This window comes from Cervus canadensis, chromosome 23 (genome assembly GCF_019320065.1).
Source record: "Cervus canadensis isolate Bull #8, Minnesota chromosome 23, ASM1932006v1, whole genome shotgun sequence".
Classification (NCBI taxonomy): Eukaryota; Metazoa; Chordata; class Mammalia; order Artiodactyla; family Cervidae; genus Cervus; species Cervus canadensis.
The window spans coordinates 52,406,620-52,421,349 of record NC_057408.1 but is presented as its reverse complement, the minus strand read 5'-3'; the positions used below and the strand labels follow the sequence as shown (position 1 = coordinate 52,421,349).

The window sequence follows — 14,730 nt, the reverse complement described above, 5'->3', positions numbered from 1 at the left end:
ATATGGGGATCTTTTTTTTCCTCATGAGGGATGGAATGCTTCAAACTTCTAGAAAAATAATGAGCTCCAGTCAAAACATCGTCAAGAAATAAAAGAGTAGATTATGGGTTGTATCATGTAGGAATGTTTGCTTTCCTAATGTACTCCCCTGTTTTTCTTTGTGTGCCTCTTTAAATCCCATTAAACTAGACATCGCTAAGACTCCTAAGTAGCTGAGTATGATGGAAGCTTAAGACATGGACTGTAACAAGAAATGGAGCTCCAGGGGCGGACGAGGGAGGGATAATGGAAACAGACTCTGAGAAATAAGTCTGGGGGATGCAATGGTAGCACAGAGAAGAAGCTCCAATACTTTGGCCACCTGATGCGAAGAGCCGACTCATTGGAAAAGACCGATCCTGGAGAAGATGAAGGCAAAAGGAGGAGGGAGCAGCAGAGGATGAGATGGTTAAATAGCATCACCGACTCAACGGATGTGAATCTGAGCAAATTCGGGAGACGGCGGAAGACAGAGGAGCCTGGGGTGCTGCAGTCCGTGGGGTGGCAAAAAGTTGGGCAAGACTTAGTGACTGAACAACAACAAAAAATGACGGTGAACTGTTGTCTTGCCTGTTGAAGAATAGAGGGCGACAGAGATGGTTGCTCAAACTCCGTCCTTGGAAGAGAAAAACGTTTTTCAGTGTAGTGGGTGTCCCCTAGTAAATTGGGTACCGTGTGGAATTTTCATAGGTTTGGAGGAAGAGAAGAGCAGTAACTGATCTGATGCTCAGGTACCCTATCTTTCTACCATCAGTTTAGCCAGTCTTCCTGTGTTCACCTCTCTCTGCTCTTAAGACTTCTGAGCAGTAAAAAAAAAAAAAAAAAATACATAGGATGAATTGAGAGAGTAGCGTTGACATATATACATTACCGTATGTAAAATACATAGCTGGTGGGAAGCTGCTATGTAGCACGGGAAGCTCAGCTCCACGCTCTGTGATGACCTAGAGGGGAAGGATGGGGAGGTGGAGGGAGGCTCAAGAGGGTGGAGATGTATGTATACATCAGCTGATTCATGCTGCTGTACAGCAGAAACCAACACAACATTGTAAAACAATTATCTTCCAGTTAAAAATGAATTTGGGAGGACAATGGATACATGTGTATGGGCGGCTGAGTCCCTTCGCTGTTCGCCTGAAACTATCATAACATTGCTTATCAGCGATGCATGGGTGGGCAGTCGCTTGCCCATGGGTGGGCAAGAACACAGTAATGAGCTAAGAGTTTAAAAGTAATTTTAATAAACGTGAAGGCTTAGGATCTCAAAACTCTTTGAGATGAATGCTCAGTCGCTTCAGTCGTGTCCGACTCTCTGCGACCCCAGGCTTCCCTGTCCTTCACTATTTCCCGGAGTTTGTTCAAACTCATGTCCATTGAGTTGGTGATGCTATCCAACCATCTCATCCTCTGTCACCCCCTTCTCCTCCTACCCTCAGTCTTTCCCAGCATCAGGGTCTTTTCCAGTGAGTCAGCTCTTTGCATCAGGTGACCAAAGTATTCGAGCTTCAGTTTAAGCATTAGTCCTTCCAATGAATATTCACGGGTGATTTCTTTTAGGATTGACTAGTTAAATAAAAATACCAAAAATCAAAAGTCCACCAGGAGATGAGTGGGTCATTTCCCTTTTTATTGCTATTTTCTATTGTTTGTTGTAATGATAGCCTACACCACAACAAATGCCATGCCTACACACCTCTCCTTTCTGCTTAGGAATGATGGAAAGGTTTCCTTCTTTATTACAGTATTATAGAAAGAACACTTGGGACTTCCCTGACGGCCCAGTGGCTAAGACTCCACTCTCCCAATGCAGGGGACCCAGGTTTGATCCCTGGTCAGGGAACTAGATCCCACATGCGGCAACTAAAGATCCTGCATGCCACAATGAAGATCAAAGATCCCTCACATCACAGTGTAGACCCAGTGCAGCCAAATAAATAAATATTTTTTTTAAATACTTGTAAAAATTCTAACAGCACCAAAGTGTGCTTGAATAGTATGTAAAAGTCTTCCTCCCCTCTCCAATCCCTGTTTTGCCCCTCATTAGAGACCAGAATTGGAACCATTTCTTGTGTATCCTTACAGAAATGTTCTATGCATATCTTACACACACATCTACATTTTCTTTATGCATGCTATTCTACAATTTATTCTTTCCAATTAAAATTCTTAAACAGTATTTTACATAAAGGCAGGTAGATTAACTTTCCTTTAAAAATTCTTAACAACTGCAAAGTATCCCATTGTATGTGTGAACAATAATTTAGGTAACCTCTTCCCTCTTTAATGGGGAGTATTCTTTATGCAAAGCTATAGAAGGTAAAAAGGACTTGCTATAAGAAAAGAGCTATTTCTCTTTGGTTAAGGGATTCTAAATCGTGGGCAAGAACACAGTAATGAGCTAAGAGTTTAAAAGTAATTTTAACAAACGTGAAGGCTTAGGATCTCAAAGCTTTTGATCATTTGAAGAGAATGAAAAGGAAGCAAAAAGCATGATATAAAGTGAAATATGTCCCCAGCCACCAAAATCCAAAGCTATACTCATAAAGTCTGCCTTTTCAATTCCCTGCATGCAGGACTGGGTTCTAAGACAATGCCACGCAGGGGCTGAAAACAACCAACCTACTACTGGAAAAACAATCCACTGGCCATTGTAAAAAGAAGTGGATTTTTTGGTTTGCAGTTTTTAACTGACAGTCGTGATCTTTTGATCAACAGCTAGAAATTTCCAACTTCTCGTTTCTGAATATACTGAGATCCATTGAACTGCTTAATTCAGTTCAGTTCAGTTGTTCAGTCATGTCCGACTCTTTGCGACCCCATGAACCACAGCATGCCAGGCCTCCCTGTCCATCACCAACTCCCGGAGTCCACCCAAACCTATGTTCATTGAGTCAGTGATACCATCCAACCATCTCATCCTCTGTCGTCCCCTTCTCCTCTTGCCCTCAATCTTTCCCAGCATCAGGGTCTTTTCAAATGAGTCAGCTCTTCGAATCAGGTGGCCAAAGTATTGGAGTTTCAGCTTCAACATCAGTCCTTCCAATGAACACCCAAGTCTTCAGCCAGAATGTTCTTCAAGATACTAATTGCCAGTGCAGAATGGGTAAAGGACACAATTTCTTTTTAACTAAGATTTCTTAAAAATTTATTTTATCGAAGTATAGTTGATTTACAATGCTGTGTTAATTTCTGCTGTATAGCAGAATGGTTTGGCTATACATGTATGTTTTTTCATATTCTTTTCCATTATGGTTTAATCCCAGGATATTGAATATAGTTCCTTGTTCTGTAGAGTAGGACCTTGCTGTTTATCTGTTCCATATTTAATAGTTTGCATCTGCTAATTCCAAACTCTCAATCCATCCCTCTCCTGGCCCCCTTGGCAAGCACAAGTCTGTTCTCTTTATGTGAATCTGTTTCTCTTTTGTAAATCAGTTCATCTGGGTCATATTTTAGATTCCGCATACAAGTGATATCATATGGTATTTGTCTTTCTTTTTCTGACTTACTTCGCTTAGTATGATAATCTCAGTCCATCTATGTTGCTGCAAATGGCATTATTCCATTCTTTTTTATGACTGAGTAATATTTCAGTGTGTGTGTGTTATTCACTCAGTTGTGTCTGACACTTTGAGACCCCATGAACTGTAGCCAGCCAGGTTCCTATGTCCATGGAATTCTCCAGGCAAGAATACTGAAGTGGGTTGCCATTTCCTTCTCCAGGGGATCTTCCCAACCCAGAGATTAAACCCACGTCTCTTGCATTGCAGGCAGATTCTTTCCGTTTGAGCCACACACACATACCCCTCGGTCCCATATATATATATATATATATGTGTGTGTGTGTGTGTGTGTGTGTATGTGTGTGTGTGTGTGTGTGTGTATCTATATATACACACATACATCCATACACGCCACATCTTTATCCATTCATCTGTCGATGGACATTTAGATTGTTTCCATGTCTTGGCTACTGAGTCTAGAGTCTTGAGTCTATAGAGTTCTAAGTGCTGTGCCTGTCTTAATCACAAATTAATTTCTCTGTCTACACTGGAACCCAGGATAGATGTCCAGCACACAGGACAGTGGGCAGCCTGAGGTTTCTGAGAAAAACCACCCAGTGGGAGGTGTTGATTCTCATTTCCTTAATCATGTTCACCCTTATCAAGCGATGCCATCTCCTCTCTCTCTGATAAACCAAGACCTATATAGTTTTGCTGACTCCACTGCTCAGCCTTTTAGCTTTGCTGGATCTCTCATACAATAAGACAATCAATTTTGTTGTGGGTTTGGGGTAGTATGGACCAGCAGAACATTTGTGTTTTATGTGAATGATTTGCACTCAACAACCCATGCAACTTTATGAAAACTGGTAAGAATAATAGAAAAAACATTTTTAATGAGCATCTAGCTTAGCCCCCAATAAGAAAAGCCCTTTGTCTATTGCAAGGGATCTGGGGACCTCTTCCTGGCTTCTCATGACATCCAGAGACCCTGTTGTTATGAAACCCAGTAGAAGGCTCTGTGATCCTCCTGATCCTGCCCTGGTTACAAATGTCCAGGGCATCAGGGTCAGGCCAATTTGAAAATAAGTGGCCAACTCATTTTCCCACTGAGGAAAGTTACTTTCTTCCATAACAATAAGTAAGTTTTCACTGGATCGTTCTATGATCTTGAAGATATTCTATCTCCTGTAAAATACCAATTCCACTGCACAGGGATGCATACACGGGGCATCGCAGTGGGAGCTGAGGAGACAACAGCTTGCAGAAGTCAGCTGTGGGGGGAGAGGAAACCGGTGACGCACTTTGTCTCCACCATATGTTAATCAAATTAGCCAGATCCTGTGTTCGGAGAACTGGCAGAGCTCCGTCTGCTGCTGGGTGGCTTGGACAATGGCTCACAGCCACGCAGCCACCTTGATAACCGATGGAGTCCCTGCCAGCTTCTGCAGCCTACCCTGTGGGAGGCAGCTGGCCAAGCCAAGCCTTTGTGGCAGTGTGTGAGCCCACTGGTGCTTCAATCCCATTGTATAGTGTCAGCCTTTCCCGTCCCCCCCACCCCGCCCCAAAGTCCCCAAGTGGGACCGGCTCGCTCCACAGAGAGGAACCTTCTGTGTTCAGCATAATGTAAGCGCCAAACAGGGATGCTAGGTGGGTTATTCCCGGGTTGTCCTCAGGCTTCACTTCCCATTGCCCTAGTCAGGTTCAACTAGGAGTTAGGAGCAAGTAACACAGAGGATTCTGAAGTCAGAAAAAGAAAAAAAAAAAAAAATGAACAGCTGCCTGTAATTGAGATGCACTTCAAATGTATATCACAGTAATGAATGTTGGCGATTACACAGAGTCTTATTTATATATCAGGTCCCAGCTGACTAGCTTCCTGTCTTATTGCCTGGCCACGTTGTCGTGGTTAAGGAAGGATTAAAGAAGGAGGGGCCGCCAGATGGGGATGTAAGGACAGGCGGTACTAACAGACCACCTGGGACCAGACCGGCTACGCCTTACGCTTCAGAGGAGAAAGGGGGAGATGTGTACATTTAGATGCGAAACATGGACATGCAAGTGACAGCCTTGCTTGTTCAGTCATCCATCTATTCAACAGGTACTTAACACTCGCTGTGTACAGAGCATCTATTCCAGGAGCACCACAGTGAACAAGACAGACAGCAGTCCCCCCTCCACCTTCTGGAGAGCTTGCAATCCAGCAGAGGAGACAAAAATAAGCGGGATGGGTGAATGAAGAAGAGAGTATGACAGATTTGGATCAAGTGTCAGGAGGAGACCACGGGGCTTCAGATGGAGATCAAGTGCCGGGAAGGAAAACGTGAAGCAGGGGAAGGCGTCCATGGGCGAAGGCCTGAAGAAGGTGCAGGTGGGAGGCCTGCAGTGGTCAGAGGGGAGAGACCTCAGGTAGGGACCCGTCGGTGCAAAGTCCCTGAGGTCGCCTGGCCTGTCTGAGGCCCAGCCTGAGGGCCTGTGTGGCAGAGCAGGGTGGGCGAGGGGAGAGCGGTGGAGGAAGGGTCCTGGAGGGCGCAGAGGCAGATTGACTCTGGGCTGCGGGCTGTGTGAGGACTCTGGACTTCACCGAGTGAGGTGGGAAGATATCAGAAAGCTTTCAGGTAAAGAAGTAGCATTGTAAGAGAACTGGTCAGGCTGCTTTTTTAGAGGAGAAAGTAAAAGGGGAACAGGATGGAGTCGGGGAGGACACGGTGGCAGCATTCCCGGGGAGCACCTGTGCGGCCTGGCCGCGTGGCAGTGCTGGGGTGGGGGCTGAGCCCGGGGGTGTGTGCAGCATCAGATGTGGTTTGTGAAGGCAAGGGTTAGGCACGGGTTTGGGCTGGAGAAGGACTCGGGGGGGACTGTGAGAGGAGCAGTTTTGGGGAGAAAGGACAGAGGTCCTTTCTGCCTCTTTTAGTGTACAAAAACAGTCAGAAATCCAAAAAGAAGTTTCCGGGGCCTCCTTGTTACTGTGACTTTCTAACAATTGCTCTCCTGTCAAGACTTCTGAATGTTTAGACTCATTTCTTTCATATCAGGTAGATTTTAAACACTTTTTATTAGGCCAAGGATCGATTCTTTAAGTACTTTTTAAAGATCTTTTTGGTGTGGACCATTTTTTAAATCTTTATTGAATTTGCTACAGTATTACTTCTGTTTTATGTTTTTTGGTTTTTTTGACCGAGAGGTATGTAGGATCTTAGCTCTGAGACCAGGAATTGAACCCGCACCCCCTGCATTGGAAGGTGAAGTCTTAACCATTGGACTTAGGGACCAGGGAAGTCTCTAAGTATCTACTTACTTATTTAAGTCACATGCCCTTTTGAAGAGCCAATGTAAGCTATGAGCATGCTCCCCAAACAGGACTCCCACACACACACTGTATCTTGCTCACAGCCTCAGGAAATCCATGAGCCCGAGCCCACATGAAGTATGTTGAGGCACAGAGTAGAGGTGGTCCCCATAGGACGTTTCGATGGTGTTTATTTCACAAAATTGCCCTTGTAACAAGAACAATGCTGCAATCTTTAAAAATGTGAATTGGTAAATATTTAAGAAACAATCAATGCTGTAAGCATGTCTTCACAGAATCGATCCTCCTGAAAAATCAAGCCTGTGCATCACAGCTCCTTACTATCTTGCCTAGCATGGTCACCAGCCCAAGGTTGAGCTTCTCTGCAAGCCTGTCACTAAGTCACCATTCCTGCCAGAGAGAACCTGTTCCGTTTGGGGCTGCTAGAAATTATAACTAATAAGCCAAAACCTCTTCTTCTGGTTCCAGGCCCCAGAACACATGGCCATAGCATACAATTACCAAAATATCCAAGAATCCACCAATTTTTTTGCCATAACCTGCTTGACTGCAGGAGTGACACAGGCTTGAACTTCAACCACAGACGAGAAGGGACCAGAAAAGTGATGAGTGGATGGCGTGGAGCCTAGGGTGGCTGGCCTATGAGTGGACCCTCCTTCTGCCAGGGCATCTTGCCATCCAGGTCATGATGTCTGTGTTCCAACCCAGCTCCCCAGAAATGGTACCATAGGTAGAGTCTCCATGCTCTTCCTCAAAGGGAAGGAGAAGATGGGGCAGGTGATGTGACGCTGGGAAAAAGGCAGAGTGAATGCAAGACAGGACATTACAAGGCAGGCCAGGACTTTGCTGGAAAACAGAGCTGGTCATTTGGTTACATGGGATGTCTCCGAGGAGACTGGGGACCTCTCAGGTGGCACTAGTAGTAAAGAACCTGCTTGCTGATGCAGGAGACATAAGAGACTAGGCTTCAATCCCTGGGTGGGGAAGATCTCTTGGAGAAGGAAATGGCAACCCACTCCAGTATTCTCACCTGGAGAATCCCATGGACAGAGGAACCTGGTGGGCCACAGTCCACAGGGTCACAAAGAGTTGGACATGACTGAAGCAACTTGGCACACACTAGTGAGACCATATGGAAACACTGTATCCTGTCTGGAACATTCCATCAGAGAGCAAAAGGGCAGTTTCTCCTCTGGTTCCTCCTGGCTTCCTGTCTCTCCTTGGTCAAAACTTGCTCCCATGGGGTATTGATTGGGGGTTCCTCCAGTGACCCAGTAAAGAAGCCTGAGGCTCCACGGACCCAGCAGCTTCCTGGGGGCTGAGGCCAAGGGGTCAGGCAGAACCGGAAGGACCTGGCAGGCATGTAAACTGCATCCAGTACATTCTATGGGCAGTTCAACCAACACAGGCTCCATCTGGACTGACACCAGTGCTTGAGGAAGGCAGGCTGCGGGCTGAGGAGTGGCGAGGGCAGCTGCAGATGGTGGTCACACACGCTGTCAGGTCAGAGAATCACCTGGTTCCTGCCTGGTCTGCAGCAGACGCTGCCCCAGCAGGGGAGACACAGGGCCCAGTGTCCCACCTCCAGGGTGGACAGGCTGAGAGGAGGAAAGTGAGAGGTCAGGGTCTCCATCAGAGATATCAGCATGACACAAAGCAGGATGTTCCATCGTAACATCTGGAGTAGTCCCAGCTCCACGGAGGGCAGGAGGCCGCTGCCGGGCAGACAAGTGAGGATCCGAGGACCGGGCAGCTGTGCGGCTGAGGCTCCTGGGATGAAACGCAGGTGGATACAGAGCGGGTTAGGTCAGGGCCCCCAACTTCTAGGATCTAGTGCCTGTGATCTGAGGTGGAGCTGATGTAATAATAAGAGAAGTAAAGTGCACAATAAATCTAATGCACTTGAATCATCCTGAAACCATCTCCCCCTCCTGCATCCACGGAAAAACTGTCGTCCACAAAAACTGGTCCCTGGTGCCAAAATATTGGGACCGCTGGGTTAGGGCTCAAAACAGCCAACTGTAGGTGGAGGATCCACCACGTAGAGGTGGGAGCAGAGGGGGGCTGACACATGACTTTGCCATTAGAAATGAAAGTCTGCCTAATTGCCTGTTTTAATTGTACTCCATTTCAGTTGCTTACCCTGAGCATCTGACTTTAAAATGCTGAGATTGTTACACTTTTTAGTAAAATATATTTTAATTCACATGTAGTACATGGGTATCTATGTATGTTGTGTGTGCTCAGTTGAATCCAACTCTGCAACCCTGTAGCCCACCAGGTTCCTCTCTCCATAGGATTTTCTGGCAAGAATGCTGGAGTGGGTTGCCATGTCCCCCTCCAGGGGATCTTCCCGACTCAGGGATCGAACCCATGTCTCCAGCATCTCCTACATTGCAGGGGGATTCTTCACTGCTGAGCCACATCTATGTGTAATACCATCACATAATGATGACTATTGACATCTAGTAAATATTGTGTGTTTTTGTCTCAATAAGCACACACAGCACTTTGGTTTAATAAACAGCATCATGCAACCCACACTAGATTTGACAACTCTGGATTCGAGCCAGCTTTATGAATCCAGAGCCCATTGTTCTTAGGAGGCACTTTGAGTTTTCTGACCCCACTGTAGTAACAAACATATATGAAATTACAAGGGGGGAGAAAAAACACTGTGTTTTTACAGCTTTCCCATCTCTGCTGATTTCCGGTGAACACTGCCATGCTAAATTGAGCCAACTGTGATTAGTAATTATCATCATGCCTTGCAGAGTCGCTAGAAGACAGTATGCCTGTCAAGTATCATGACAATGTGCCTACTTTTCCAAGGGGCATCATTTCCTTTAGCCCGAGGAGCTGCCACCTCTTCCCCACCTGTTCCCCAGAAACAGCATCCTGGTTGACAGGTCGTTATTGCCTTAGCCCAGAAGTCCTGCCCAGGGCACCCCATGGAGGTGAACCTGCACCAATTGATTCCATCATTTCTAAGAGGCAGAAACCACTTCTGTGGGAACCTGGTGGGTCTTTTTGTTTTAATGAAGCAAAAGTAGCCTCCACGTTTGTCTGCACCTGGCTGCAGAGTGACAGTGACTTATCTCGGGCTGAATGCAAGTTCAGGACCCTCCCGAGGAAGCATGTAAGTCTCCCAACCTCTTTGTGATGGATGCTGTCACCCCACCAAATATCCTTACAGTGACTCCCTCAGAGGGACCTGTGCCACTTCCCAAAGTCAAAACCCCATAGTATTCACAGCTCTAAAAGCCTTGAGTTCTCCCCTTCTCCTCCGATTCTGTCATGGACACATCATATAGGAAAGAAATACAGGCAAGTACTTTTCCTTCAGTTAAATCTAGGGTCTGTTCCCTGCTTTTCTGGAATAAACTGGATACTGAAAATCACAATTTAATCCCACTTCCTCAGTTGAGAGATTAGAGAAACAAAGACTCAGGGAGACTCTGAAACTGTCCCTACAAAAAAATGTTGGGTTGATTAAAAAGTTCGTTTGACCTAGACTGGAGGGGGCTTTGGGGAGAATGGGTACATGTATGTATGTGGCTGAACCCCTTTGCTGTCCACCCAAAACTATCACAACGTCGTTAATCCGCTATACGCCAATACAAAATAAAGTTACCCTTTTTTGGTAGTTATGATAATAGTGTGAAAGTGAAAGTGTTAGTCACTAAGTCACTCTTTGTGACCCCATGGACTATAACCCACCAGGTTCCTCTGTCCATGAGTTCTCCAGGCAAGAATACTGGAGTGGGTTGTCATTTGCTTCTCCAAGGGATCTTCCCGATCCAAGGATTGAACCTGGATCTCCTGTACTGCAGGCGGATGAGCCAGCTCTTTACTGTCTGAGCCACGAGGGAAACCTTAGTTATGATAATAATGGACTTATAATTCTGTGTTCTGCTTTTTCCCACTTAAGCATTGATTTGTAGCCATTCATTTCTCCATGTGCTTATGTAGGCTTTATAGTTCTCCTTGGTAATGGCTACATTATATGACAAAAGTAATCCCAGAATAATAGTGAGGGGATTACCAAGCCAGCCCTGGGAGGATTACACCTGATACACAGCGCTGAGTGCCAGAGGAGCCTGCCAACATGTGATAACTTTGAAAACCTCTTTAACTCAAAGCCCAAATTTTCCCATTTGCCAAATAACCCTAATCATAGTTGTTTGTCATCCTCAGAGAAACAGTGTGTACAAGTAGAAATTACTTTTAGTATCTTATAGGTTTGAAATATGTTTGTAGACTAGAAACAACTCACTCTCCTTTGTCTCCCCCTTTGAAGGCAGAGCAGACTAATAAACTACCTTCCCAAAGCAGTAAGCACTGAAGAAAGTAAGTGAGGAGGCCAGGCAGAAGCATTTTGTTTCCTTGGTTGTTTTGGAGTCACCTGTTTATAAATGAAATAATTTTGGAGTCACCTTTTGGTAAATGAAATCATTGAAAAACTCCTTGAGCGCAATTGCTTTGTTTTATACAACATGTGCATTGCTTAAAAGTAATTTACAAATGAAAATCGTACTAATCACCCATCCTGTCTGTTAACTTAGGTTCACTCAACAGGCTTGGTCTTTGCTCAGTGAGAACCTCGTGCTCTCAGGTGTGATGGCAGATTGCCCAAATGCTGAGACTTTCTTATTAGAATCAAGGACTGTTAGAGTCTGAGGAGTCTCTGTTACCATCAGCACATTTAGTCCAATCATTTGCTTACATTTCTCTAGTTTAAGGGTACACGTACCACTGATGGGGCTTGTTGGGCTTCCCTGGTAAAGAATCCACCTGCCAATGCAGAAGATGCAGGTTCTATTCCCGGGTCAGGAAGATCCCTGGAGAAGGAAATGGCAACCCCCTCCAGTATTCTTGCCTGGAGAATCCCATGGACAGAGGAGGCTGGTGGGCTACAATCTATAGCATCACAAAGAGTCTGGAATGACTGAGCAACGAAACAACAACACAGCACCTTTTCCACTGATGACAACTCTCTTCATCGGAAAGATACTTATTCATTGAACTCGCATCTACTTCTTTGCTACTTTTACTCATTTATTCTCATTACATATTTTAACATAGCTGCACCAAAAAAAAAATAATTCTAAAATCTTTCAGAAAATGAGTTACTTCCAAGCTTTGCTTTTCTAGAAATTCAAGGTAAAGGAAACATTTCAGACATCAATAATACAGGCTCTCACTCTTCCCATAAAATCTACCAGACAAATATAAATAATAGAAATCCATTTTCCTATATCTGAGGATCCGCAATGAGGTTTCTTCCTGAGATTTCTTCTGGGCTTGTTTCTATTACCTGTACTGGTAGCTCAACTGGCAAAGAATATGCCTGCAATGCAGGAGACCCCGGTTCAATTCCTGGGTTGGGAAGATCCCCTGGAGAAGGGCATGGCAACCCACTCCAGTATTCATGTGTAGTGAATCCCCACGGACAGAGGAGCCTGGTGGGCTACAGTCCATGGAGTCACAAAGAGTCGGACACGACTGAGTGACTAAGCACAGCACAGCACTTTATCTCTTCTGACCCTAAATAGGGGACTATCTAGTTATCATCATAAAAGGCAAGTGGAAGCATCTGGCCTAAAATAATGCATTGGAACTATGTGAGTCATTAATCTCTATGGAAAGTAGAAAAATGATTCCCCCACCCAAAAAATGACCATGTGCTAATCCCCAGAGCCTGCGCCTATGTTACCTTCCATACCAGAGGAACTTTGCAAATGTGACTAAGGATCTTGAGATGGAAATATAGTCACAAGACATTCTATCAAAGGGTAGGAGAGTCAGAGTCAGAGAAGGAGATGACGACAGATGCAGAGGACAGAGGAGGAGAGACGAGATAATGCTACACTTCTGGCTTTAAAGATGAAGGAAAGGGCCGGAAGCCAAGGAATGAGGGCTGCCTCTAGAGGGGAAAAGACAAGAGAACATAATTTTTTTTTTTTTTGGCTGCTCCAGGTCTTAGTTGTGACACACAGGATCTTTGATCTTCGTTACAACACGCAGGATCTTTTTTTGTGGCATGTGGGATCTAGTTCCCTGACCAGGGATCAAACCTGGGCCCCCTGCACTGGTAACATAGAGTCCTAGGCACTGGACCACCAGGGAAGTTCCTATTTTTTTATCCCTGGAGCATCCATAGGCAATTCAGCCCTGCTGACTCTGACTATGGCCAGTAAGACCCATTTTGGACTTCCTACCCCCAGAACTGTAAGATAAATTTGTAGGAATTTTTTTTAGATCATTTACATTTAATACAATTATGACTATGACTGGACATCAGTTTACAATGTTAGTGTCATTTTCTGTTTTCCTCCATGATTTTTGTTCCTCTGTGTCCTCACTCCTGTCTTCTTTTGATTATTCTAGTAGCACTCGTATTTCATTTTAATTTTTGTATTGACTCTGTGACTATCTCTTTGTATACATCTTTGAATGGTTATTTTCATGATTACTTACTATATACCTAACTTTCCACATTCTACTTAGAGTTAATATTTCCCCCAACGATATAAGACCATCTTCTTTTCCCCCCTTTTGTTATAATCCTCATTTTTATTAATTTTCACATATCAAAAATTCCATTAAATGATGTTCTACATTTGCTTTCCATAACAAACTTATTTTAAAGAACTTGAAAGGTGAAAAATAGTCTCATTAGCTATATATCTACCTTTTTGGTTGTTTTTCTTGAATTCTTCATGTTCTAATTTTCACTCTGGTATCATTATCTTTCCATCTGAGAATCTGCCTCTAGCATTGTTTTGTCAAAAAGCAGATCTACAAGGGTGGAAGTGTTAGTCACTAAGTCAGGTCTGACTATTTTCAACTCCATGGACTGTAACCCACCAGGCTCCTCTGTCCATGGAATTCTCCAGGCAAGAGTACTGGAGTGGGTTGCCATGGCCTCCTCCAGGGGATCTTCCTGACCCAGGGATCAAACTCAGGTCTCCTGCATTGAAGGCAGATTCTTTACCATCTGAGCCACCAGGGAAGCCAGATCCCTGGCTTAGGGGTAGATTCTAAATCTGTGTGTTTTAAGCCACTTCAGTTCAGTTCAGTTCAGTCACTCAGTCCTGTCTGACTCTTTGCTACCCCATGGACTGCAGCATGCCAGGCCTCCCTATCCATCACTAACTCCCGGTGTTTACTCAAACTCATGTCCATTGAGTCAGTGATGCCATCCAGCCACCTCATCCTCTGTCGTCCCCTTCTCCTCCCATCTTCAATCTTTCCCAGCATCCGGGTCTTTTCAGATGAAACAGTTCTTTGAATCAGGTAGCCAAAGTATTGGAGTTTCAGCTTCAACATCAGTCCTTCCAATGAATATTCAGGACTGATTTCCTTTAGTTGAACTGGTTGGATCTCCTTGCAGTCCAAGGGACTCTCAAGAATCTTCTCCAACACCACAGTTCAAAAGCATCAATTCTTTACCACTCAGCTTTCTTTATAGTCCAACCCTCACATCCACACATGACTACTGGAAAAACCATAGCCTTGAGTAGATGAACTTTTGCTGGCAAAGTAACGTCTCTGCTTTTTAATATGCTATCTAGGTTGGTCATAACTTTCCTTCCAAGGAGTAAGTGTCTTTTAATTTCATGGCTGCAGTCACCATCTGCAGCGATTTTGGAGCCCAAAAAAATAAAGTCTGCCACTGTTTCTCCATCTATTTGCCATGAAGTGATGGGACCAGATGCCGTGATTTTTTCGTTTTTTGAATGCTGAGCTTTAAGCCAACTTTTTCACTCTCCTCTTTCACTTTCATCAACAGGCTCTTTAGTTCTTCTTCGGTTTCTGCCATAAGGGTGGTATCATCTGCATATCTGAGGTTATTGATATTTCTCCCGGCAATCT

General features: G+C 44.7%; 1 protein-coding gene and 1 long non-coding RNA gene across 10 annotated transcripts in view; one reads left to right on the top strand and one right to left on the bottom strand.

Moving 5' to 3' along the window:
• DLGAP1 (DLG associated protein 1) overlaps positions 1-14,730 on the top strand; it is a 770,938-nt gene that overhangs the window by 564,813 nt on the left and 191,395 nt on the right. The window lies entirely within an intron of this gene.
• Positions 8,334-14,730, bottom strand: part of LOC122425349 — a 29,292-nt gene continuing 22,895 nt past the window's right edge. The window contains exon 3 of the long non-coding RNA XR_006264821.1: positions 8,334-8,622. This is a non-coding gene — a long non-coding RNA (uncharacterized LOC122425349). The remainder of the gene's footprint in view (positions 8,623-14,730) is intronic.